The sequence below is a fragment of the Hemiscyllium ocellatum genome, chromosome 13, assembly GCF_020745735.1.
Source record: "Hemiscyllium ocellatum isolate sHemOce1 chromosome 13, sHemOce1.pat.X.cur, whole genome shotgun sequence".
NCBI classification, from domain to species: domain Eukaryota; kingdom Metazoa; phylum Chordata; class Chondrichthyes; order Orectolobiformes; family Hemiscylliidae; genus Hemiscyllium; species Hemiscyllium ocellatum.
Genome location: NC_083413.1, coordinates 2682218 through 2707904, shown reverse-complemented (window position 1 = coordinate 2707904; position 25687 = coordinate 2682218). Strand labels below are relative to the sequence as shown.

Sequence of the window (25687 nt, the reverse complement as noted above, 5' to 3'; positions counted from 1 at the left end):
CTGTGTAAGTCCTGCCCTGGTTTGACCTACCAAGACGCAACACCTTGCATGTATCTAAATTAAACTCGAGATCTGCCTTCTTCAGCCCACTGGCTCAGTTGATCAAGATCTCGCTGTCTTCCCAGATAATTATCTTCACTTCCACTATACCACCAATCTTGGTGTCATCTGCAAAATTACTAACCATACCTCTTAAATTCTCATTCAAATCATAGAACATAGAACTGTACAGAACGGGCCCTTCAGCCAACAATGTTATGCCAAACATAACGTAAAATTAAAGGAAGACCTTTTACCTGCCCTTGGTTCATATCCCTCTATTCCTTGCCAATTTGTGTGCTTATCTAAAAGGTCCTTAAACGCCCGTAATCGTGTCTCCCTCCACTACCGTTTCTGGCAGCATGTTCCAGACTCCTACACTCTGTGAAAAAACACTTGCCCTTCTCACCTTAAATGCATGCTCCTGAGTATGTGACATTACAAATCAGAGAAAAACAATTCTGACTGTATACATCTCATAATTATATAGACTTCTATCAAGTCTCCCCTCGGCCTCTGCACATCTGGAGAAAATAACCCAAGTTTTCCTCTCCTCTTGTTATACTTCATACTCTCTAATCCAGGCAGTATCCTGAACCTCAAGATCCCTCTGTATATCAATGCTGTTCAGGGTCCTGCCATTAACTGTATACTTTTCCTCAACATTTGATCTAAAGTGCAGCACCTCACACTTACATGGATTAGACTCTATCTGCCATTTCGCTGCCCACATCTGCAACTGATCTATACCTTGCTGTATCTTTTGACAGCCTGCTGCACTATCCACAATTTCACTGATCTTTGTGCAGTCTGCAAACTTAATAACCCACCCATCTTTTTTATATCTTGTCACAAGCAGCGGTACACGTCCCTGCGGAACACCACTAGTTATAGACTTCCAGCCAGAAAAGCATCCTCTACTTTCTATGGGCAAGTCAATTCTGAATCCACGTGGCCAAGTCACCATGGATTCCATGCATCTTAATCTTCTGAATGAGGCTACCATGCCAAAAGCTTAACTAAAATCCATGTAGACAATATTCACTGCTCTACCCTCATCAATCACCTTTATCACCACCTTGAAACATTCAATCAAGTTAGTAAGACATGGTCTACCCCACACAAAACTGTGTTGACTATAAAATCATTTATATAAATGATGAATAACACTGGACGCAGCACTGATCCCTGTGGCACACCGCTGCTCACAGGCCTCTAGTTTGAAAAGCCACTCTCTTTACTACCATTAAGCCAATTTTGTATCCAATTTGCCAGCTTTCCCTGCATGCCATGATGGTTAATCTTACTCAACAATCCACCTTGCAGTATCTTGTCAAAGGCTTTACTATAATCCATGTAAAAGGTTGCTGCACTGCCTTCATCTACTTTCTTGGTCACCCTTTCAAAAAACTCAATCAGATTTGAGAGACCTAATTCCCACACGCAAAGCCATGCTGACTATCCCAAATGAGTCCTTGCCTCTCCAAATACCTGTAGATCCTGTCTGTCAGAATCCCCTGTAACAACTTATGCATCACAGACGTTAGGCTTACCTGTCTGTAGTTCGCAGACATTTCCCTGCAGCCATTTTTACATAATGGTATAATGTTAGCCACCCTTTAGTCTTTGGGCAATTCCCCTATGGCTGTTGATAATACTAATATTTCTGCTCGGGGCTCTTCAATTTCTGCACTCACCTCCTACAAAGTCCTGGGATCCACTTTGATCTGATCCTGGGGATTTACCTACCTTAATGTATTTTATGATTTCCAGCAGCTCCTCTTCTGTAACATGGACTTTCCTGAAGTCATTGTTATTTATTTCCCCAAGTTTCCTTGCATCCATGCCTTTCTCAACAGTAAATACTGACAAAGAAATATTCATTTAGGATCTCGCGCATCTCTTGTGGCTCTGCACATAGACGACCATGTTCATCGTTAAGGGGCCCTATTCTCTCCCTAATTACTCTTTTGCCCTTCATATACTTGTAGAGTCCTTTGGATTCTTCTTTACGTCATCTGCCAAAGCCATCTCATGTCCCCTTTTAGCCCTCCTGATTTCTCTCTTATGGTGTACTCTGACATACTCTATACTCCTCAAGGAGTTCACTTGATCCCAGCTGCCAATAAATGTCCTGTGCCTCCTTCTGTTTGTTGACCAGAGCCTCCATAACTCTAGGCATCCAGGGTTCCCTACTCCTGCCAACCTTTCCCTTCACTCTAACAGGAACACGTTAGCCCTGAACCCTCATTAACTCAGTTTTGAAAGCCTCCCACCTACCAGACATTTCTTTGTCTGCAAGCAGCCTCCTCCAATCAACTTTTGAAAGTTCCTGTGTAAGACCATCAAAATTAGCCTTGCCTCAATTGAGTGCTTTAATTTGTGGGTCAGATCTGTTCTTTTCCATAGTTATTTTAAAAGTATAGGAATTGTCACTGGTTGCAAAGTGCCCGCCCCCTGTCCAACACTTCCGTCCCTCGCCCTGCATTATCTCCCGAGAGGAAGTCAACTTTTGCCCTTCTAGTAGAGTCATCTACATATAGTACTAGAAATGCTTCCTGAAACACTGAACAAATTTCTCTCCATTTAAGCCCTCACTCAATACCATGGCAGTCCCAGTTGATATTAGAAAAGTTAAAATCTCTGACTATTACAACCCCATAAAGCTTGCAGCTGTCAATGATTTCCTTATATATTTGCTAATAAAGTGATCACCCCCTTTTTATTTCTCAGTTCTATCCATATAGAGACAGTGAATGAAGCCTCAAGAATGTTCTCTCTCAGGACTGTTTCTATGTTTTTCTCTCTCTTCCCCCCCCTCCCCGCTCCCCCCTCCCCCGCTGCCTTGACTGGCTTTCTCTCTTTCCTTATAGCACCTGCACTCTGGAGCGTTGAGCTGTCAGTCCTGGCCCTCCCTCAACCATGTTTCTATATTAGCTGTAATAACTCAGTCCTGTGTACCCATCCATGCCCTGAGTTCATTTACCTTAAATCTTACATGGAAATAAATGCAGTTTAACCCGGACTTCCTCTGCTTTCTGCCGTGCTTTTGCCTGCCCTAGTACTTTGAATACCGGCACTGCAGGTTACTACTTAACATGCTCTCATTTACTTCTGCACTGTCCTCAACATTGTTGTAAATACTTGAGGGAAGAGATGTTACATGGCCCTCTGAGTAGCCATTTCTGTTTAACCTAATTTGAAGCACCTTGAGATGTCATAAGGGCACAATAAACCGAGGTAAGAATAAATATTTTTTGAACCAATCTTTTACGTTTTAATATTTCTGCAGACCTCTCAGATTTGTTCAGTTTTAAGGGAGAAAATGGAGGTTATTAGACTACTTCTTAGGTTTGTACTCTAAGTTATAAGTATTTTGTTTGCATCAAAGCATTTGTCTTTACTTTGTAATTGTAGTCTATGTGGCATACTTTAAAGTTGACACTCCATACTGATCCAGTTCTGTAGTGGAAAGTCAGTTATAGAAGACATGAATTGGTTTAAAATCTGCTTGTAGTTATGGCCATAAAATATCTTTGTTTCAAATTCATGTTCTTCATAGTTTCCTGACAGCAGAAACTATTCTCATCAAGCAGCGAGTGTATAATAACTGCGTAAAATATTTCATGATGCATTTTTTTTCCAGAAGACCTCATGCATACTGGTAATGCCCCCTTGGTTAAGACTAAAACCAAACGCCATTTCTATAATCTTAACAACCACTGTTTACACCCCTATGGCTGTAATGTGGAGGTATGGCTTGTTTAGAGCACATCCACTAAACATTGCCTTTTGCTTTAATTATGGCCAGAAAGAAATTGTAAATTGAAAAGTTATTGTAAATATGTTTGCTTTTATGTATTGGTTTGTTCAAGTAATGTGGGTGTTACTGGCAACACTGGAATTTATTGCTGTCCCTAATTGTCCTTGGGAAAGTGATGGTAAGCAATCTTCTTGAATTGCATAGCTGTATTTTTGCTGCCTTTAAACTGTAGCCTCCACCACATTTAATTGGCGAAAATTCATCAACACTGTGTCTTTTGTTTTCCTAGTTCTCAGCTGGCTGAGTATTCCTTTGTTGAAAGGTTTAAAATGAGTCACACCTTTTTGCAGTCCCTCTTTCCCCTTTGTAGCACTGTGATCCTATCCACAGCAACTGCAGAAAGAATCCACCACTGCTTTAAGGAGTGTGCAGCTCTTTACTGATTCATTCAGTTCTACCTGCGGGGCACTCTTTCTCTGGTTGGTTGTTCCCTTGATTGAATTTTCCCAGCTTTGCAGCTTTTGCCCACTGTTCCTATGTATTTTGAACCCTGACAGGACAGAGTTGAGCAGTTTTCTACATTGTTGGATAGATGACATTGTCATAGCTCTGCTGGCGTCACATGGCTGAAGGCATGGTTACTAGAGACATGGAGCACGAGTCCTCAGCGTTACAGCTGTCAGGCCCTACAATTCTTTGTTATGTCCAGTGTGCTTAACTGCTTCTTGACAGCATGTGGTGTGAATAGCAATGGTTGAAGACTGGCATTTATGGTGGTGGAGATCTCAGGAACAGGCCGAGGTGTACCATCCATTCAGCTGTTCTGCTGGAAGATCACTTCAGATGAAGCTGGAGTGTCTGCACAACTGTATGTTTCATCATTGTTCAGAGTTGCCATGTTTCTAAAGCAACCACAATCACCTTTCAGGAGTACATGTGGTACGACCACAGAGCTTAGCTCTGAAGTTTGTTTTGCTTGTTTTAGGCGATGAGGACTTTGCTGCATTTATTGCTGATCCCCAATGGCACAATATGGTTGTGTGTCTGGGGTCACAAGTAGGCCAGGCCGGGTAATGATTTGGAGATGCCGGTGTTGGACTGGGGTGTACAAAGTTAAAAATCACACAATACCAGGTTATAGTCCAACAGGTTTAATTGGAAGCACACTAGCTTTCGGAGCGACGCTCCTTCATCATCAGGCCGGGTAAGGATTACACAGTTCTTTCCCTAAATGAAATGAACTAGATGGGCTTTTCACAACAATCAGCAGTGGTTACATATTCACCTTTAAGTGAGCTTTTTAATTCAAAGTTTTTTTTTAACTGAATTGAAATTTCACCATTTGCCTTGGTGGGATTTAAATCCATGTTCCCAGAATATTCTGCAAATGTTCTGGATTGCTTGTCTAGTGACATTGGTGAAATGGCAGTGAGTCCCCACAGATTGTTTAGCTCTGCCGATAGCATGCTATTTCGGTTTCGATGCACATATCTACTTCATCAGGCTGGTACCACAGTTCAATCTTAGCTGGTGTTGACAGTAAGTTGAAAATTTACTTCAACATGTCCATGCCCCTGAATTTTAACCTGTCAAATTGAAACTTTGTTTAAAAATAGCTTGTTGATATAATTATCTGTGAATATATAAGTTCAATTACATGCCCCAATATTATTTTTGCTTTAAGTTGATAGTTTGTTGCTGTTTGTTGAACTATTTGCTGCAATAAATAAACGTATAATTTTTGGTGTTGAATCGTGAAATTTTCTATATAGCATCTCGTACTTTTTGGAAAAACAATCTTATCGCTATTGGTATGTTTGTTTTTTTTTGGTTCCTGCCAATTTTAATGTCTCTGTTTTCATGATCTTTCACTGCAAATAACCCAGTGATGAGGAGATGGTGTAACATTATTTCAGCACTCATTCAATTCATGCACCATGTAGTGGTTGCTTGCTGTATCTGACCCTTCTGTCTGACACAGCATGAAGTCTAACTTAGCACTACTGTTTATTGAACCTTCTGCTTATGATAAACTGATCCCAAATTTATAGCAGTGAGTGAAGTGCAACACGATCAGAGTTGGAACGCAGTTCTAAGATTCTATGAAGTAAATTCAAGCCATCATTTTTATTTATATTCATTTTTTTTGTGTAGTCTTTCAATACTTTCCCAGCTATTCAGGTGGTTTTCCTTCTGGCACTGCCACCAGCAATCAGAAAAAAAGATTAGATTAGATTAGATTAGACTTACAGTGTGGAAACAGGCCCTTCGGCCCAACAAGTCCACACTGACCCGCCGAAGCGCAACCCACCCATACCCCTACATTTACCCCTTACCTAACACTACGGGCAATTTAGCTTGGCCAATTCACCTGACCCGCACATCTTTGGACTGTGGGAGGAAACCGGAGCACCCGGAGGAAACCCACGCAGACACGGGGAGAACGTGCAAACTCCACACAGTCAGTCGCCTGAGTCGGGAATTGAACCCAGGTCTACAGGCGCTGTGAGGCAGCAGTGCTAACCACTGTGCCACCGTGCCGCCCAGATCTTTTGGGGTTTCCCTTGTTGCAGTAATAAGCCTTGAAGTTTGCAACTTCTCTACTTCCCTCTTCTTTAAAAGCAAAAAAGATTTTCTGTAATGTAAAAAGATTTTATTGGTGATGCTGTTAATCACCCTTTTACAGAGAAACATAAAAATTAATTGTGCCAAATGTAGCTGCCTTTGAATATATCTATTAAATCCAGACAACCTTTGCACTGTTTTCCTTTGTTCTAATATAACCAAACAAGACCCATTTCTACTTCAGCTGTTTGTCTTTTCTGAAGATTAGGAAATTTAAAGTGGTACGTGTGCACGAGTTAATTCTATAGTTTAGCTTATGATTCAGTTCTCTGAAGTGGCAAATAGCTCAGAGTGGAAACTACAGGTGTACTAATATTCAGTTTGAGGATAGATACTGAAAAGGAGAAGCTGCTGGTAAGTTACTTTGTGGATGATAAACATTTGAGTCAAGTTTATAAATTATCAATTTAATATCAATTGCACAACAGAATACAAAACTGCCTTAAAAAATTCAAGAGTCCATACAACATAGGCTTAAAGAAAAAAAGTGTGGTATGTTGAAGAGGGACCTGATAATTTTGTCAGTTTTTTTTCATGGGCACATTTAATATCCACTGAACTTGACATAGTTAACAATCGTTCACCCGTACCTCCAGTGGATGAAATGTTTTATTGATAACCATGCCATAATCTATGCAAGTTCTTCCATGTACCTGTTTTTGGAAGTCTTATTATTCTTCTACCATATTGATAAATCTGATGGTATATGTTTCTGTGCCAAATAGGGACAAGGGGGATAAAGATTGGAGGTGGAATGTTGGCAATTGCAGGGTAGAGTATGGTATGCATGCAAATTAAGGCCATTGTACAGACTTATTGCAGAAAAATGCCTCCAAGTTCTTTGAGAAGGTGACTAAGGAAGTGGACGAGGGTAAAGCAGTAGATGTTGTGTATATGGATTTTAGTAAGGCGTTCGATAAGGTTCCCCATGGTAGGCTAATGCTAAAACTACGGAGGTATGGCATTGAGGATACATTAGAGGTTTGGATTAGGAATTGGCTGGCTGGAAGGAGACAGAGGGTAGTAGTTGATGGATTATGTTCATCTTGGAGTGCAGTTACTAGCGGTGTACCACAAGGATCTGTTTTGGGACCATTGCTTTTTGTTATCTTTATAAATGATCTAGAGGAAGGGCTTGAAAGCTGGGTAAGCAAGTTTGCGGATGACACAAAAGTCGGTGGAGTTGTGGATAGTGAGGAAGGAAGTGGTAGGTTACAGCGGGATATAGATAAGTTGCAGAGCTGGGCAGAAATGTGGCAAATGGAATTCAATGTAGCTAAGTGTGAAGTCATTCACTTTGGTAGGAGTAACAAGAAGATGGATTACTGGGCTAATGGTAGGCTACTTGGTAGTGTGGATGAGCAGAGGGATCTTGGTGTCCATGTACACAGATCTCTGAAAGTTGCCACCCAGGTAAATAGTGCTGTGAGGAAGGCATATGGTGTACTGGGCTTTATTGGTAGAGGAATTGAGTTCTGGAGTCCTGAGGTCATGTTGCAACTGTATAAGACTCTGGTGCGGCCTCATCTGGAGTATTGTGTGCAGTTTTGGTCGCCATACTATAGGAAGGATGTGGAGGCATTGGAACGAGTGCAGAGGAGGTTTACCAGGATGTTGCCTGGAATGGTAGGAAAATCTTATGAGGAAAGGCTGAGGCACTTGGGGCTGTTCTCATTGGAGAAGAGAAGGTTTAGGGGAGATTTGATAGAGGTGTATAAAATGATTAGGGGTTTAGATAGGGTCGACACTGAGAACCTTTTACCGCTAATGGAGTCAGGTGTTACTAGGGGACACAGCTTTAAATTAAGGGGTGGTAGGTATAGGACAGATGTTAGGGGTAGATTCTTTACACAGCGGGTTGTGAGTTCATGGAATGCCCTGCCAGTAGCAGTGGTGAACTCTCCTTCTTTATGGTCATTTAAGCGGGCATTGGATAGGCATTTGGAAGTTATTGGGCTAGTGTAGGTTAGGTAGGATTCGGTCGGCGCAACATCGAGGGCCGAAGGGCCTGTACTGCGCTGTATCTTTCTATGTTCTATGTTCTATGCTTTATACATTCAACTTGAAATTTTTCAAAAATGCAGTCCTCCAGTGAACTCCTCATTAACTATTTTTTTAACTTTAATTTTGTTTCTAAACTTTATTACTGAAATAAAGTCCTAACTATTTCTCCATGCGAGGAAAGCTAGTGCTGATAATGTTGATGCATCTAATACTGTCACAGGACACTCTAACAGATATGTAGTGTAACACATTCTTGGATGGGCTGTTGTAGGATCCATCTCCCAACTCTCTGGAGATATGATAGCATCTCTGATTCGGTTAATTAGAAAATATCTCACATAACTCTTGGGTCAGCTTATCTTGACTGAAAATGTCGTAGTGGGCTTGACAGTTTTAAGCTGTAGAATCTTACTGAGGAGCACTGGACAAAGGTTAATTTCATAAAATTACGTGTGTCAGGCAAACAGCTGTGACATTTTCTAGAAAATTGATTTGTTTTGGATTAACTAATTTTGCATTTATGTTGCTTTGGATTGTGGGAGACCCCAAATGATCCTCTGTGATTCTTTGAAATCTACTTACTTTGTCATGTTGACAGACTTTATCAGTTACCAAAAAACTTGAGTATTAGTAGAGTAAGGTAGGAATTTAAGTTATGGTTTTTGAACAGAACTAATTCCCATCAGACTCCCAGAATCTAATTGGGTCCATTGCTGAAGACCACTTTCTTGGCCAACCTGTATTACCAACAAGGGACATAAATCCTGTTGTTCCTGCTGTACAGAACTCCAGCACGTAGTTGTCTGACAGCTCTTGAATTTGACTTCCACCTGGAAGTCTCACTTAATACAAATTAAAAGATGCATCACCTGAAAGTTTATAACAGGGTAAGCTGGCTCCACCATATACCCTTGGGGTGTGGGAAGCCCACCTTCAGAATGTCGTCCGTCTTCTGGTTAATTTACAGATAGACCAATGATTTGACAACTAAAAGACTAAAGTAAAACAACATAAAGTGTTAAATTGTGGACTTCAGACCTAGTTCTTGTTTACACACACAAATAAAACAATGCTGACTCGAAATTATTGTAATTTAGATTTTTGGCATGTTCCATGTTTAGCAACTTGCATAGTGTTTACAATTAAAACATATTTACGTGATTGATTTTCTCTTAACTCTCCTGCAATGTTTCTTGAAATAATTCATAATGGCTTTTCAGATTTGTTTTTCTCTGTGTATGTGACTCTCATTTAATAATCCTTTCTGTAAGTCAAATAGAGACAAAATTAGTATATTAATTCTTTTTTGCTGAATTCACTTCTTGCTATTTTCACGTATTTTTGTTCAGTTAGTGCTGGCTTTCAAAAGTAACTGTCTGTCGGCACTTTGAGTTGTGTTACTGTTGGCAAGTTGTCATTAAATTAAACCAAACATCAACTGGAAGTTAATTTAGCCATCCAACGTTGTATGATTACCAAGCCCAACAAAGGGAGAAATTTCTATCAGATATTTTCAAAACGTAATACAAGTTTGAACAATATACTGATCAGACCAATTAATGTGCCTCATCTGTTATAGAGTAACCAAGATAGATTGACTGCTTCCCTGACTGGTATTGTTTATGTCCCCTTCCTGATGAAGGACTTATGCCTGAAATGTCAATCTCCTGCTTCTCGGATGCTGCCTGATCTGCTGTGCTTTCCTAGCAACACACTCTCAATTCTGATCTCCAGTATCTGCAGTCCTCGCTTTCTCCTCTACCATGATATCCCCAGGCACCATTTTTTTCTAACCATAGCAAAATCTCCAAGGTATAGTTTTGCCTCCCAAGTCTCCTAACGTGGTAATGTAATTATTGTAACAACTGAATGAGGAAAGAGGTTAGGATCCTTTCAATTGAATCCTCTTTTGGTCTGTCGCAATAAATATATTTAGGCATGTAGCTGTACACTTCAATTAAAACCTAATTAACCTGATAAAAATTAAAAAGACTAATTGAAACATTTTCTTGTGTGAAAAAAAGAATTTTATTTCCAACCCTAAAACAGACAGCAAGCACAAACAATCAGAGGAAATAAGCTTAAAAAGGTGGGTGTATGGTATCGATACTGGCACGATAGTAGAGGAGAGTCCTTGAAATGTTAGACTTTAAACCCTAATTCTGACTCTTTATAGCTTTTGTCTTATTTCTTGAGCAATGACAAGTTTATAGGTTTTGTTTTTAGTGAATGGTTATTGTCCCAAGTTGCTTTTTCACCAAGCTTTTTGAGGTTGAGAGAAATACAGAATGTCTTCCAAGTTTTTCCACTTACGTTTTATCCACTTCTACTGCTGCTGAGAAACTGTTGAACTGTGGATTTCAGTAAGGAGTTTGATAAGGTTCCCCACAGTAGACTATTGCACGAAATACTGAGGCATGGGATTGAGGGCGATTTAGCGGTTTGGATCAGAAATTGGCAAGATGTACGAAGATAGGGAGTGGTGGTTGATGGGAAATGTTCTTCCTGGAGTTCAGTTACGAGTGGGGTACTGCAAGGATCTATTTTGGGGCCACTGCTGTTTGTCATTTTCATAAATGACCTGGATGAGGGCGTAGAAGGATGTGTTAGTAAATATGCGATTGACACTAAGATCAGTGGAGTTGTGGGTAGTGCTGAAGGATGTTGTAGGTTACAGAGGGACATGGATAAGCTGCAGAGCTGGGCTGAGAGGTGGCAAATAGAGTTTAATGCGGAAAAGTGTGAGGTGATCCACTTTGATAGGAGTGCCACGAATGCAAAGTACTGGGTTAATGGTAAGATTCTTGGCAGTGTAGATGAGCAGAGAGATCTATGTCCATGTACATAGATCCCTGAAAGTTGCTATCCAGGTTGGCAAGGTTGTTAAGAAGGCATACGGTGTGTTTGCTTTTATTGGTAGAGGGATCAGGTTTTGGTGTCAGTAGGTCATGTTGCAGCTATACAAAACACCGGTGCGGTCGCACTTGGAGTATTGCGTACAGTTCTGGTCACAGCATTATAAGAAGGATGTGGAAGCTTTGGAGATGGTTCAGAGGAGATTTACTAGGATGTTGCCTGATATAGAGGGAAGGCCTTATGAGGAAAGGCTGAGGGACATGAGGCTTTTTCGTTAGATGAAGGTTGAGAGGTGACTTAATTGACACATATAAGATAATCAGGGGGTTAGATAGGGTGGACAGTGAGAGCCTTTTTCCATGGATGATGATGGCTAGCATGAGGGGACATAGGAAAGAAGGCTGTGAAGAGGGGATTTGATAGAGACATACAAGATGATCAGAGTATTAGATAGGGTAGACAATGAAAGTCTTTTTCCTAGGATGATAACGTCAGCGTGTATGAGGGGGAATAACTACAAATTGAGGGGTGAAAGATTTAACAGAGATGTCAGAGGCAGGTTCTTTATGCAGAGAGTGATAGGTCTTGGAACGTACTGTCTGCAACAATAGTAGACTCACCAACTTTAAGGGCATTTAAATGGTTTTTGGATAGACATATGGATGAAAATGAAATACTGTAGGTTAGATAGGTTACAGATTGGTTCCACAGGTTGGCACAACATTGAGAGCTGAAGGACCTGTACTGCGCTGTTATGCTCTATGTTGATTTTTTAACCTTTATGTATGTTCCTCAGTCAGGTCATAGTTTCACACATTGAAAAACAATCATACATTTGAGACTTAAAGAGGAAAGCCAGATCTAAATTTCTAAACACCTCACCGATTTAACATCTGTCTTGAAAAAAATGTTAATTTAGTGCATCTGGTTTTGTATATTCCATATAGGTTCCTTAGACTTGCCCCAGTATGTCGGCACGTGATCATAGCACCCATTTTGGGTCAGTATTCTTTTTAAAATCATTTTCAGTCTTTGAAAGGTCTCTGGTATAACAATTAGATGATTAAAGTTGAATATTGAATACTTTTATTTATACAAAATCTGTACAGTCTACTTGACATTGGAGACTTGAAATATTGAATCCTTAAGAATTTGAGGTAACGCCTACACCTCATTCAGAATAAGTGAAACTAAGGATATTAAATCAAATGCTGATGTTTGTGTTATAGTGTAGGTTTGTGATTTATTGACCTAACATGTTCCAGTTTTCGTACCTATAATTTTTTTTCATTTCTTTACAATAAAATACATAGAGTTTTTGATGGAAGGTTTTTCATTGGAGTTAAGGGAGGAATAATTATTGCTGCATGATTTAACAACCAAGTGCTGGAGAAACTCAGCAGGTCCAATACCATCTGTACAGACAGTAGCAAAGTGAACACTTCGTCTTCAATCAGCATGTGTGGAGAAAAGCATTTGGCATTTCAATTTCGATACCAGAGACAGAATGTTAATTTTATTTCTGACTCCATAGATTTTGCCAGACTATTGAGTTTCTCCAGCGTTTTGTTTTTATTTCAAGTCTCCAACATCCATAGTACTTTTATTATTCATATATGGGATGTGGTTGTGCCTGGCTGATCCAGCATTTATCGCCCATCCCTATTATTCCTTCACCTGAGTGAAATGGCCCTGACCAACCGGAGGGTAGTTAAGAGTCAATCACATTGCTGCGGTCTGAAGTTGCATGTCAGCCAGACCAAGTAGGGAAGGCAGGATTCTTCCCTAAAGGACATTAGTGAATCATCAGTGCTGACTGGAATGTCATTCATCCGCAAGAACTACGTTGTCACTTCACAGCTCCTAATATACTCTCACGCTGCTGTCCAACAGGGATATGCAGACAGTAACATGCAGTGATGCAGTTTCTTGAGACTGCCTAAAGTAGACAGATGTCTCTAACCACTTGCACACTAGAGGAATTGGCTGGTGACAACCACGTTGGCATAACAGAATAACACTGGTGAGTGATGTTGCATGCTACCTTGCTGTTAGCTATACGCTATAGTAGCAGTTTCTTTAGGAATTGTGTTAGTGTAGGTGAATCAGATATACCTACCAGACCGAGAACTGTCAGGATTGTAATAGAGCTAGTTAAATTAATAAATTTTAACAGCCAAAATCTTTTATCTTCAACAAAGCTTCTGCAAATAACTTTAGATGGATTTCAGCATTGTATTTTGTATTGCATGTCTGTCAAGATATAAACAACATGTCGATAACTAGTGTAATGAAATTGGGGTTGACACCTTCCAATGTGAAAATGCAGTTTAAACTTGGGCAATCCACTTGTGTGAAGAAAGCTTTATATTGGGTTCCTTGCTAAAATTGAGATAACTGAAGTTTTGTGTATTGTGATTTCAGACTAGAATTGAGCAATTTTATATTGTTAATGTGGTTTAAATGAGATTTAATTGTGGTCTGCATGGCTGTTTGTCTATAGCATTGTCCAGCCCTTTTTACGTCAGGTTAAAGGATGGTCCAGATATTTAGTTTGTTTGGGGAAATGGGGCAGAGCAAATTTGAGAACAATCTAGTTCCCATGACAGTAAACATAAACTTGAGGGGAAAATATCCAATACAAAAAAGATAATTTAATTGAGTGCTGAAATTAATTTTAAAAGTGATCATTAAAGAATCTGTGTTCCACAGAGACCATTCCCTCCGAGACTCCCTTGTCATATCCACGTCCTCCACCAGCCCTCACCCCACTCCTGGCAGCTTCCCCTGCCACCACAGGAAGTGTGACCCTTGCACCCATACACTCCCCCCCCCCCCCCCCCCCCCTCACTTCCGTCCAAGGCCTCAAAAGATCCTTCCACATCCGACAAAGATTTACCTGTACCTCCACACACATCATCTACTGTGACTGATGCTCTCCATGTGATCTCCTCTACATTGGGGAGACAGGACATCAACTTGCGGAATGTTTCAGAGAACATCTCTGGGATACAAGCATCAATCAAATCCACTGCACTGTGATTGAACACTTTACCACCCCCTCCCTCTTCACCAAGGATATGCAAGTCCTGGGCCGCCTCCACCGCCAAACCTAAGCCAACCGATGCCTGGAGGAAGAACGCCTCATTTTCCATCTTGGGACCCTCCAACCATACAGGATCAATGTTGATTTCAGCAGTTTCCTCATTTCCCTTATCCCAAATCCAATCTCTAACTCGGCACCACCCTCTTGATTTTCTACTTGTCCATCTTCCTTCACACCTATCCACTCCACCCTCCACTTCGACCTATCATTATCGCCACCCCCACCTTCATCCACCTCTTGCATTCCCAGATACCACCCCCTCACATTTTTCTCTCAGCACCCCCCCTCCCCCACCTACACCCTCATTCCTGATGAAGGGCATATGCTCAAAACGTTGATTCTCCTGCTCCTCGGATGCAGCACCATTCCGTTGACTCTGATCTCCAGCATCTGCAGTCTGCACTTTCTCCACTATTAAAGAATGCGAAGCAGCAGTGAGCAGAAGGGAGATGATGCATTGCGGTAGTGTCATTGGATGAGTAAATCTGAGACCCAAGTTAAATCTGTGCTGTCATAGGTTCAGTTCCCACCCTGAGAGATGGTGAAATTTTAATTTATTAAATCTGAATGGGAAAAAAAAGCAACCTGATTGACTAACTGGTAAAAACTTCTCTGGTTCAAAAATCAGGCTGGAGAGCTAAGATTAGCCCCAAGTCCTGATCATGTGGGGTAGGGGTTGGGGGGTGGCATTGGCGGAATGCAAATAAACACCACCTCCATTCAGCCAGACACCAAGCTGCTCAATTACCCAGTAAACACAAGAACAGAAGATTCTATCTTCACAAACATCATGGGAAAGTAAATCTTTCTAAGTCACCGTAAAGACTAATCTATGTTCCATCTGTGCTGACTAAATTCAATCCTGTAACATTAGATTTTTAACTGTACGTTCCAAAGTTTATTACTTTTTTCAATTGATTAATTAGTGTTGTAAAGTCAAAATTATTTCTAAATTATGAATATGCTTATTTTACAATGAACATTTTTGACTTTTGCAGTTTGTCATGTGGTTCTTTTTAATGTGACCAGGAGGTTCTACTGAAAAACTTGGTGCAGTGCCACGAACCAGAAAATCACTGAGATGTACATGGGCCAACTCATGTATATTGTGTATGTGTGTGTACACTCACAGCCCAACCAATCCACTTAAAAAAAATCAGTATGCCTCCCCACATCAGTGCTGACACACATGCATGTAGCCGCTTGTGCGAGCACGTGTACTTTTTTTTTCTGGGACATATTCTATATATGTTTTAATAGATCATTGATTTACACCCCACCCATCACCACCCCTAGCTTTCTGTTCAAATGACTGATTTTCCAGAATAATCAACATGATGGTATCAAAGTTCAACATTTCTGTCCATTATTGCTGATTATTAATTCTCATTCACAAAATATTTATGGTATTAATGTTGTTACTTGTTACAGATGGTTAACTCTATCTGTTCCTGTGTGAATTGTAGTATTGATTGTCCCTGCAATTGTACCACACTATACATCATGGCTAGGCCTGGTGCACTCTTCCGCTTATAAAAATCCAATTCCAGGAAGAGTCTTTGGACTGCGATGAAAAGAGTTCAGGCTAATTTTTGTCTTAGGTCTCTGCTATCCTTAGAAATAATTGAGTATAGGTTAGTACATTCATTTCTGGAACAAAAACAGAAATTACTGGAAAAACTCAGCAGGTCTGGCAAGATCTGTGGAGAGAAATCAGTTAACATTTCAGTCCAGTGACCCTTTGTCAGTGCATTTCTGGTGTGGATTTGAGTTGCTCGTTGTACTGAAGTTAAAAAAGACACAAATGCACTATAAAACAAATTTGAGAACTTTTTAGGATTGATATGACGCCATTTACTTCAAGTATATTGCAATGTATCTCAAATATGTGCTTGTTTGTTCTCCCATATTCACGTGGATTATCTCTTCACTTGTTACCTCGTACACTTCTCAGTTGCTTTCTGGTCTGCTGGTTTATATTAGTATTTTGAATATGCTCTGACTCTTTCAGGATTGGGTCTGGAAGTCTTTCATCATCTGGATTGCCATGAGATAAAGTAGAATTGAATCCATTTGCACTGTTGCTCCTATAGTGTTCACTATAGAAAATGAAAATGTTGGCAAGGAAGATTCAGAGATACTTGCATCTAGACTAGAAGAGATTGAGGTTCACAAGAAAGAGGTATTAGAAATACTGCAGAGTGTGAAAATAGACAAATCCGCTGGGCTGAATGGGAGCTATCCTAGGATCCTCTGGGAAGCAAGGGAAGAGATTGCCGAGCCTTTGGCATTGATCTTCAAATCATCATTATCTACAGGAATAGTGCCTGAGGACTGGAGGACAGCAATTGTGGTTCCCTTGTTCAAAAAGGGTAGTGGAGACAACTCTGGTAATTACAACCCAATGAGTCTCACTTCAGTTGTTGGTAAAGTGTTGGAAAAGGTTATAAGAGATAGGATTTATAACCATCTAGAAAAGAATAATCTGATCAGGGACAGACAGCACAGTTTTGTGAAGGGTAGGTCGTGCCTAACAAATCTCATTGCGTTTTTTGACAAAGTGACCAAATCGGTTGATGTGGTGTATATGGATTTCAGCAAGGTGTTCAATAAGGTTCCCCACAGTAGGCTATTATACAAAATGTGGAGGAATGGGCTTATGGGAGACATAGCAGTTTGGATCAGTAATTGGCTTGCTGAAAGAAAACAGAAGTTGTAGTTGACGATACATGTTCATCTTGGTGTTCAGTTACTAGCGGCGTACCGCAAGGATCAGTGTTGGGTCCATTGCTGTTTGTCATTTTTATAAATGACCTGGATGAGGGCTTAGAGGGGTGGGTTAGTAAATTTGCAGACGACACTGAGGTCGGTGGAGTTGTGTATAGTGACGAAAGATGTAGTAGGTTGCAAAGAGACATAGATAGGATGCAGAGCTGGGCTGAAAGGTGGCAAATGGAGTTTGATGTGGACAAGTGTGAGGTGACACACTTTGGACGGAGTAATCGGAATGCAAAGTACTGGGTTAATGGTAAGATTCTTGGGAGTGCAGATGAGCAGAGAGATCTCGGTGTCCATGTACACAGATTCCTGAACGTTGCCACTTGGATTGACAGGGTTGTTAAGAAGGCATACAGTGTTTTGTCCTTTATTAATAGAGGGATTGAGTTCCGGAACCAGGAGGTTATGCTGCAGCTGTACAAAGCTCTGGTACAGCCACACTTGGAGTATTGTGTACACTTCTGGTCACCGCATTATAAGAAGAATGTGGAAGCTTTGGAAAGGGTTCAGAGGAGATTTACTTGGGTGTTGCCTGGTATGGAGGGAAGGTCTTACGAGGAAAGGCTAAGGTCCTTGAGGCTGTTCTCATTAGAGAGAAGAAGGTTGAGAGGTGACTTAATAGAGACATACAAGATAATCAGAGGATTGGATGGGGTGGACAGGGAGAGCCTTTTTCCAAGTATGGAGACGGCAAACACGAGGGGACACAACTTTAAAGTGAGAGGAGATAGGTATAAGATAGATGTCAGAGGTAGTTTCTTTACTCAGAGAGTAGTAAGGGTATGGAATGCTTTGCCTGAACGGTAGTAGATTTGCCAAGTTTAAGTGCATTTAAGTCGTCATTGGACAGGCATATGGACGTACATGGAATAGTGTAGGTGGGATGGGCTTCAGATTGGTATGACAGGTCAGTGCAACATCGAGGGCCGAAGGGCCTGTACTGCGCTGTAATGTTCTATGTTTCTGCATTTATACAAGTTGTATAGTAATTTAGGGACTCTCTGATAATATGAAAATTGAAGTAGTCTAATTTTAGCCTTCGATTAAGTTGGAGGCAATTTGTGTTTCTAATATCTGCAGTAGTCTTAATCAGGTTTTATTGCTTTTTTATTAAATGAAGTCCTTCAAGAGAACAGTTTGTGTTGTAGATACCATATTGAAAAAAAAAGGACACATTTTTTACTGCAACACTAGAGTTTAATTCAGTAACCTCATTGCACATTTGGGAAATAAACCCTTCACTGTCACAAATACAGTGTGTCAGATGATAAATTGTCTATGCTATGGACTTTTTATTTATCTGATCAATGCAAGATAACATCTGATATTAAATGAAATCCACTTGCCTATTTCTGTCAATTTTCCTGTGCTGTATACTTTTTGGGTAAAAGATGGAGATACATTTAAATTTGACATGTTTACATCTAGTTAATAGACAGTGAATTCACATGTAGCTTCACCTTATTGGATCCCCTGTGAAGAGATTGCTTTTACTTTATTACTACATATGGTGAAAGATCTTGGTTTAAAGTTGATTGCCATGTAGAATTACTAGGCATATTTTCTCTTCACTTCCAATCTCTGCCTCACATTCACAATAGATTGAATTTTGAAAGTTTTTATCCTCGGGTTCAGGAATTTTGAGTGTTATGACATTGTGCAATAACCTCTATCCCTATTTATAAATTTTGCATCCTGATGATTGAGGAGAGGAGATACATGTAATACTTCTGTATCATTTAAAGGTGGCAGTATACGAAAGTCCCATATTCTGAATAGTTTTTTTGAATCTGCAAAAAGATTTGTGAGAGCAGACCATTGTAGAGTATTCCGGGGACTGCATCAAAGTGAACCTTCAAGGCTGCCTTGACATCTGCAGAAATCTTAATATGATGATGTGGTCACGTTGACTTGCTGATTGATGTCAACTGGAAATATTGCTCAAACTGCTGCAGTTTCACTGGAGTAATTGCAATCACTTGCATTGTCCTTTTACTATATTTATTCATGGGATGTGGGCATCACTGGCAAAGCCAGCATTTATTTCCAATCCCTAAATGCCCTTGGTGATGATGAACCACCTGCCTGAAATGCTGCAGTCCTTGCTATGTAAATGTACCCACGCTGCGTTTAGGAAGAGTTCCCAAATTTTGATTCAGCAACAATGAAATAATGACATTGCAATTCAAAGTCAAGATGATGCGTGGCTTGGAGGTAACTTGCAAATGTGATATTCCCATACATGAGCTGCCCTTCTCCTTCTAGGTAGTAATGATCATGGATTTGGACGGTGCTGTCAAAGCAGTCTTGGTGGGTTCTTGCACAGTATTCTGTAGGGAGTGTACACTGTTCTGTCGCTGCTCATCAGTTGATGAAGGGAAAGGATGTGGAAATTAGTAAATGGGGTTCCACTCGTGTAAGCTGTTTTGTCCTTGATGGTGTCATGATTTGTTAACTATGAAAAGGTATGTTATACAAATTCACTTAGATTCTTTGTTATGCTTGCTTCCTCATTTTAGGGATTCTGGAGAAAATTGAGTAAGTCTCCATAGAGTTTGCAGGCTCCACCTTTTAAGAGTGTTGAAATTTTACATAACTGTGAATCAGTCATAAAATTAGAATCAGAATTAAATTGTTGTCAGAACTTTACTTCAAGTTTGTTGTTCACACAAAACTTGTCATGGGATGTTTTAAATCCGAGATAATGTATCACACTCATCTTTGGTGAGCAGTGCCTGTTAAAACAGACTGAAGCGAACTTGGTATACAATAGTTTCTTCTTCTGGGTCTGAATAATTTATTTTGTTCACAGGATGATGTTTGTTAGTGATCCCAAGATCCAGTCATTGTCTTTTAGTAGAAATTCTGAGGCTCAGATCTTCCAGCTGTGTTAGGGATGTAGGATGACCAGTATCAAGAGACCAAGTGGTGAGTGTAATTTGTGAAACCATATTCCTTTTGTTTTTATCATCAACTTAAAATCAAAAATCCATACAGTGCAGAAAGAGGCTGATCAGCCTATTGAGTCTGCACTGACCCTCTGAAGAGCATCCAACTCCCCAAACCTGTCCCCATACTTTAGTGTGGCCAATCCACCTAACCTGCACAGCTTTGGACTGTGGGAAGAAACCAGAACACCTGGAGGAAACTCACGCTGACATGGGAAGAATGTGCAAACTCCACATGGTCAGTTATCCAAGGCTTAATTGAACCCGTGAATAAGTCTGTTAACTTATTTTCACTTTGTACCAAGTTTTGAACGAAGACTGGACAACCTCACCCTCCAACTATGCTCAGCCCCGAGAACATTCACCCCTCCTCGACACAATTAATACTCACCTCTCACAATGCTCCCTCTTCCATCAGGGCCCACCAAAACTAACCCCTCCTTCAAGCCCTGCCAAGGCTCCCCCCAGTTCCTGTATTGAGCCCCACCAAGGCACACCATCCTCCCTCAAGTCCTGCCAAGACTTAACCTCACCCACCTCATAACCCAAGCCCTGTCAAGACTCACCTACCCCACGAGTCCCATCAGGGCTCAAACTCCTATCTCGAGTCCCACCGACCTTACCATTGTCCCTCAATCCATGCCAAGGTTCACCCTTGGCTTCACTTCCCCCAGCTCGCAATCCTTTTCTGAGCCCCACCAAGGCCACTCCATCTCCCTTGAACCCCACTGTTGGTAGTGACACCTTTTTTTTTATCCCCCATTCTCCTAACCCTTAAAGATCCAACCCCATCTGTCCCCCTGAATATTTCCAAGCTTACCATCCCTCACCAGTTCCAAACAATGCCTGACTCTTCTGATGTTACCCAAACTGGAGATTCCAGAAAGTTGGGTGTAGCAGCTTAGTGATGAAGGTTGAATGTTTGTCTGGAGGGTGGTGGTGGGGGATTCAAATTTAAGCTGGGAGGGCATGAATATTGTTGGTGGAGGTTGGGTGAGTGCAGAGAGAACGTTACTTGCCAGGAGGTAAGAACAATGACAAGGTGAGAGGGGATGAACACTCCAGCTGACTTACAAGTTGTGCTTTTGAACAGGGTTAACAGCTGTTAATGTAGAGTCCTTAATTAAATCCTTGTAAAAAGCCATGGTAAATATTGTGCAAGCAGTGCGAATCTAGGTGGCTTTAGCTATCTGATCCCACTGTTGTGAGACTTATGCAATTAATTGTTGGGCAGAGAGACCTGAGGTTCAGATACATAATTCTTTTGATATCTGCATCACAGATCGACAGGGTGATTAGATAGGCATTTAGAACATAAAACATTACGGTGCAGTGCAGGCCCTTCAGCCCTCGATGTTGGACTAACCTGTGGAACCAATCTGAAGCCTATCTATCCTCCACTATTCCATTTTCATCCATATGTCTATCCAATGACCATTTAAATGCCCTTAAAGTTGGCGAGTCCACTACTGTCGAAGGCAGTGCATTCAGCATGCTTGCCTTCATTGCTCAGTCCTTTGAATATAGAAGTTGGGCGAAAGGTTGAGGTTGTACAGGATGTTGGGTGAGGTTTCCTGTACAGTACTGTGTCCAGTTCTGGTCGCCCTGCGATAGGAAGGATACTATTAAACTGGAGAGGCTTCAGAAGAGATTTACCAGGTTGTTGCCAGGAATGGGGAGTTTGAGTTATAAAGAGAGGTTGAATTGGCTGGGGCTTCTTTCACTGGAGTGTAGGATGCTGAGAGGTGACCTTTCGGAGTTTTATAAAATCATGACAGGCATAGATAAGGTGAATAGCGAAGATCTTTTCCCTGGGGTGGGGAGTTTAAAACTAAGGAGCATATTTTTAAGGAGAGAGAGGAAAAGGATTTAAAAAGGGCATGAAAGATGATTTTTTTTTAAACACTGTGCTTAATACGTGGCATGAATTGCCAGAGGAAGTGGTGGTACAAGTACAGTCACAATGTTTAAAAGGTATTTTGGATAAATACATGAATAGGATAGGTTTAGAGGGATATGGGCCAAAAGCGGGCAAACGGGACTAGTTTGGTTTGGGAAACATGGTCAACATGGGCTAGTTGAACTAAAGAGTCTGTTTCCATGCTGTATAATTCTTTGACTCTGAATTGTGTAACAATTATGAATAAGGTAAAGCCGGCAATCAGATGTTACACATAAGTTCTTGCGTCTGGACTTGCTCAGAATTCCAATATGCATCAGCAACTTCAGTCATTCATTATGTCCCACATTGAATGATTCATGGCATCGTTTTATCATCATCTGTGATTCTATATTTTGCACTTGACACTTGAAGGATTGAAATGAACACTGTTCTTTGGAGACTGCCAGCTGAGGATAGAGTCTGGCAGTCTGTTAGAGAGCAAGCCCACGTTGTTTAATTTGATGATTGATCAGATAAGGTGGTGCTTATACAAGTAGACGTATACTCTGTTTGTATTAGCATTTGCTAGATATCCTAGGTACTGACTGTCATTGATGAATAACCTGATCAATGTTAATACCTGATTTTGGTTAACAGCTGTGCAATCAGCAATTTGGTAATAGTGAAAATGAATACTTTTATTCATTCTGTGGAGGAGCTGGTGTTGGACTGGGGTGGACAAAGTTAAAAATCACACAACACCAGGTTATAGTCCAAAAGGTTTATTTGGAAGCACTAGCTTTCGTAGCGCTGCTCCTTCATCAGGTGACTGTGTGGAGCAGCATTCTGAAAGCTAGTGCTTTCACATAAACTTGTTGGGCTCTAACCTGATGCTGTGTGATTTTTAACTTTATTCATTCTGTAACGTTTCTTAGCCCTTGGAGAACAAGTCTCTTGAAAAACAATGATCTGCAGTTAAAAGGGTCCATATTGAAAAGTAGCTTTAAAAGCAAATTAAAACTGAAAAAATTGGATTACTGTTAGCATCAAATGATTTTTTTCCATTATGTATTTTACCTTGCATGATGAAGTGGACAATCATTTTACAAAACCATATGAATGGGTAAAAATGTTGTTTTCTTCCAGTTTGGAGATACTTTTAGACACATTACATTAAGTATGCTATTTCTGAAGTATACCTTAATGCTGGAACAGTTGGCTCAGCAGCCTGATACACATGATTACTTTTATCTTGTCTCCGACACTTGAAGGAATGAAATGAAGACTGTTCTTTGGAGACCACCAGCTGAGAACAGAGTCTGGCAGTCTGTTCAAGAGCAGACCACATTTGTTTGATTTGATGATTGATCAGATAAGGGGTACCATGTTTATATAAGTAGTTGCATACTCTGTACGCATTCACATTTGTTAGATATCCCAGGCACTGAATGTCAGTGCTGAATGATGTGATCAATATTAACACCTGATTTTGGTTAACAGCTCTGTAATCAGCTACTTGGTAAAAGGAACAAAAACAGAAGTGCCTGGAAAAGCTCAGTAGGTCTGCAGCATCTATGAAGAGAAATCAGAGTTAATACTTTCAGTTCGGTGACCCTGATCTGAAACGTTAACTCTGATTTCTCTTCACAGATGCTGCCAGACCTGCTGAGCATTTTCCATAGTTAAAAATCACACAACACCTGGTTATAGTCCAACAGGTTTAATTGGAATCACTAGCTTTTGGACCGCTGCTTCTTTCTCAGGTTTTAGAGGAGTTGGTGTTGGACTGGCGTGGACAACTTTTAAAAATATGGACAAAATCTGGAAGCAAATAAACTTGTTGAACTATAACCTGGTGTTCTGTGATCTTCTTCAGGTGGTTGTTTGGAGTTTAGATGACTCTTTGTCAGCTCTGAAGAGTCATCTAGTCTGTTAGTTTGCTCTCTGTCCATGGATGCTGCCTGACCTGCTGTGATCTCCACCATTTGTTATTTTCAGTGCAGATTCCAGCATCTGCAATCATTTCCTCCTTCAGTATTGGAAAGAAGATTTAAAAGCAAATTAAAATGGTTTGGTTCATAAGCACAGGCTCGCTTTCAGAAGTTGACTTTTGCAATAAATGCACACAAATAGTATTGGGAAGAATTTCAAATCATACTTCTGTGCAAATGAAAATTTCAAATGCTGACACATTACAGCACTTATTTTAAATAGGGTTTAATTGTAACTTTTTTGATGACCAGTAGGCATCTTAATTGCTGGGCATCATTTCCACTGCAGTAAGGTGATTAACGAGTGTGGTGGTGACATCAACTTTAACTGACTTAACAGTAAATGCTAACAATTTGCATTATTGCTATTGGTGGACTTAATTCTGAGTCTGTTCCCTCACTGCCGTCTTCAAAATTTATAAACATTTGAAGCATAATTGTTTTCAGTTTAAATGTAATTAATTCGGTTGATCAAAAGAGTTGTTTTCCTTCGGCATAAACAAGGTTTATTCTGCACTTCCAATAAAATAATCATAGCAAAGCAGCAACAGATCTGAAGAATCTGTCAGCTAATGAGTTCTAATCCTGTGAATGGGCTTAAAACCTAACAATGCAAGGGAACAGAATTAAAGCAGCTAAAGTGACAAAACTGCTGAAGTATCAGTTGTTTTGATGCGGACATTAATTCTGAAAGGCAGCTGTTTCTTAGAAAGAGGGGTGTGTGAGGTATGATTCAGGGAAGGAAGACTCAATCAAAGAATATTGTGAACCTGTGTTCTTAAGGAACAAGTTTCCTTTCTAAATCCATATTTTGGTGAAAACAAGGCAGCAGAATTCAATCAGTAGATGGTGAGTTGGCTCAGTACATCCTGCTTGCTTCTATCAAGTAATGTCATGTTTTTGTACAAACATGGCAGCAAAGTGTAGGTTTACATTGTGAGGAGGCTGGTAAATATCCTTCTATATATTGTGCTGTCAACCATGTGTAACATACACACCGCGAGTTAATGACGTGTAAAAATGTCAGCCTTACTATTTGAAAGTCAAGTAAATTGCATTACAGATGCAAGTCTTCGCGAGTTACTTACTTTACTGTCAGCTTTCTTCAAGTTGAGCACGATCTTTACACGTAAACATAATAGTTATTGCTCCAGCATCATAAGTACTCGTTTTTATTCGTGAGCTAATAGTTTACGAGCAATTTCTCCCCTTTCTATTTTAAGTGCAATTCAAAGTGTTCCATAATGATAATTTGACCCATTTTCTATATAAACCACTTTAAAGCTTGAATTTAGATTGTATTCTGCAAAGCACTATCTTAATTTATTGTCTTTTAACTCTTGTGTATATCAGAATGCTATATATTAGATTCTGAAAGGAAATTGCTTCTTGGAAAGAGGAATGCAGGAGGCATGATATGCTGTTTATAGACATACTGGAGGGATTTACAAGTGGCCACATTAGGAACCCTTTCCACAAGGGGTACTTGAACTGGGAGGTTCCAGCTTGGAGGCAGGGCCTCGCTGTTAAATCTAACTTCATTAAGGTTCCCTTGTTTGTGAAAATATTGTCTGCATTCTTTGTCTCATCATTATTTCAGCAGTAGGGAACAACCTCATGGTTTTCTTTAGAATTACATTTTTAACCTTAAGAAACTATGAAAATTTCTTTGAATAAAAACTGTAGATGGGTGTA

At 40.3% G+C, this 25687-nt stretch overlaps 1 protein-coding gene across 6 annotated transcripts in view; it reads left to right on the top strand.

The window, feature by feature from the left end:
• Positions 1 to 25687, top strand: part of irs1 (insulin receptor substrate 1) — a 101905-nt gene that overhangs the window by 37168 nt on the left and 39050 nt on the right. The window lies entirely within an intron of this gene.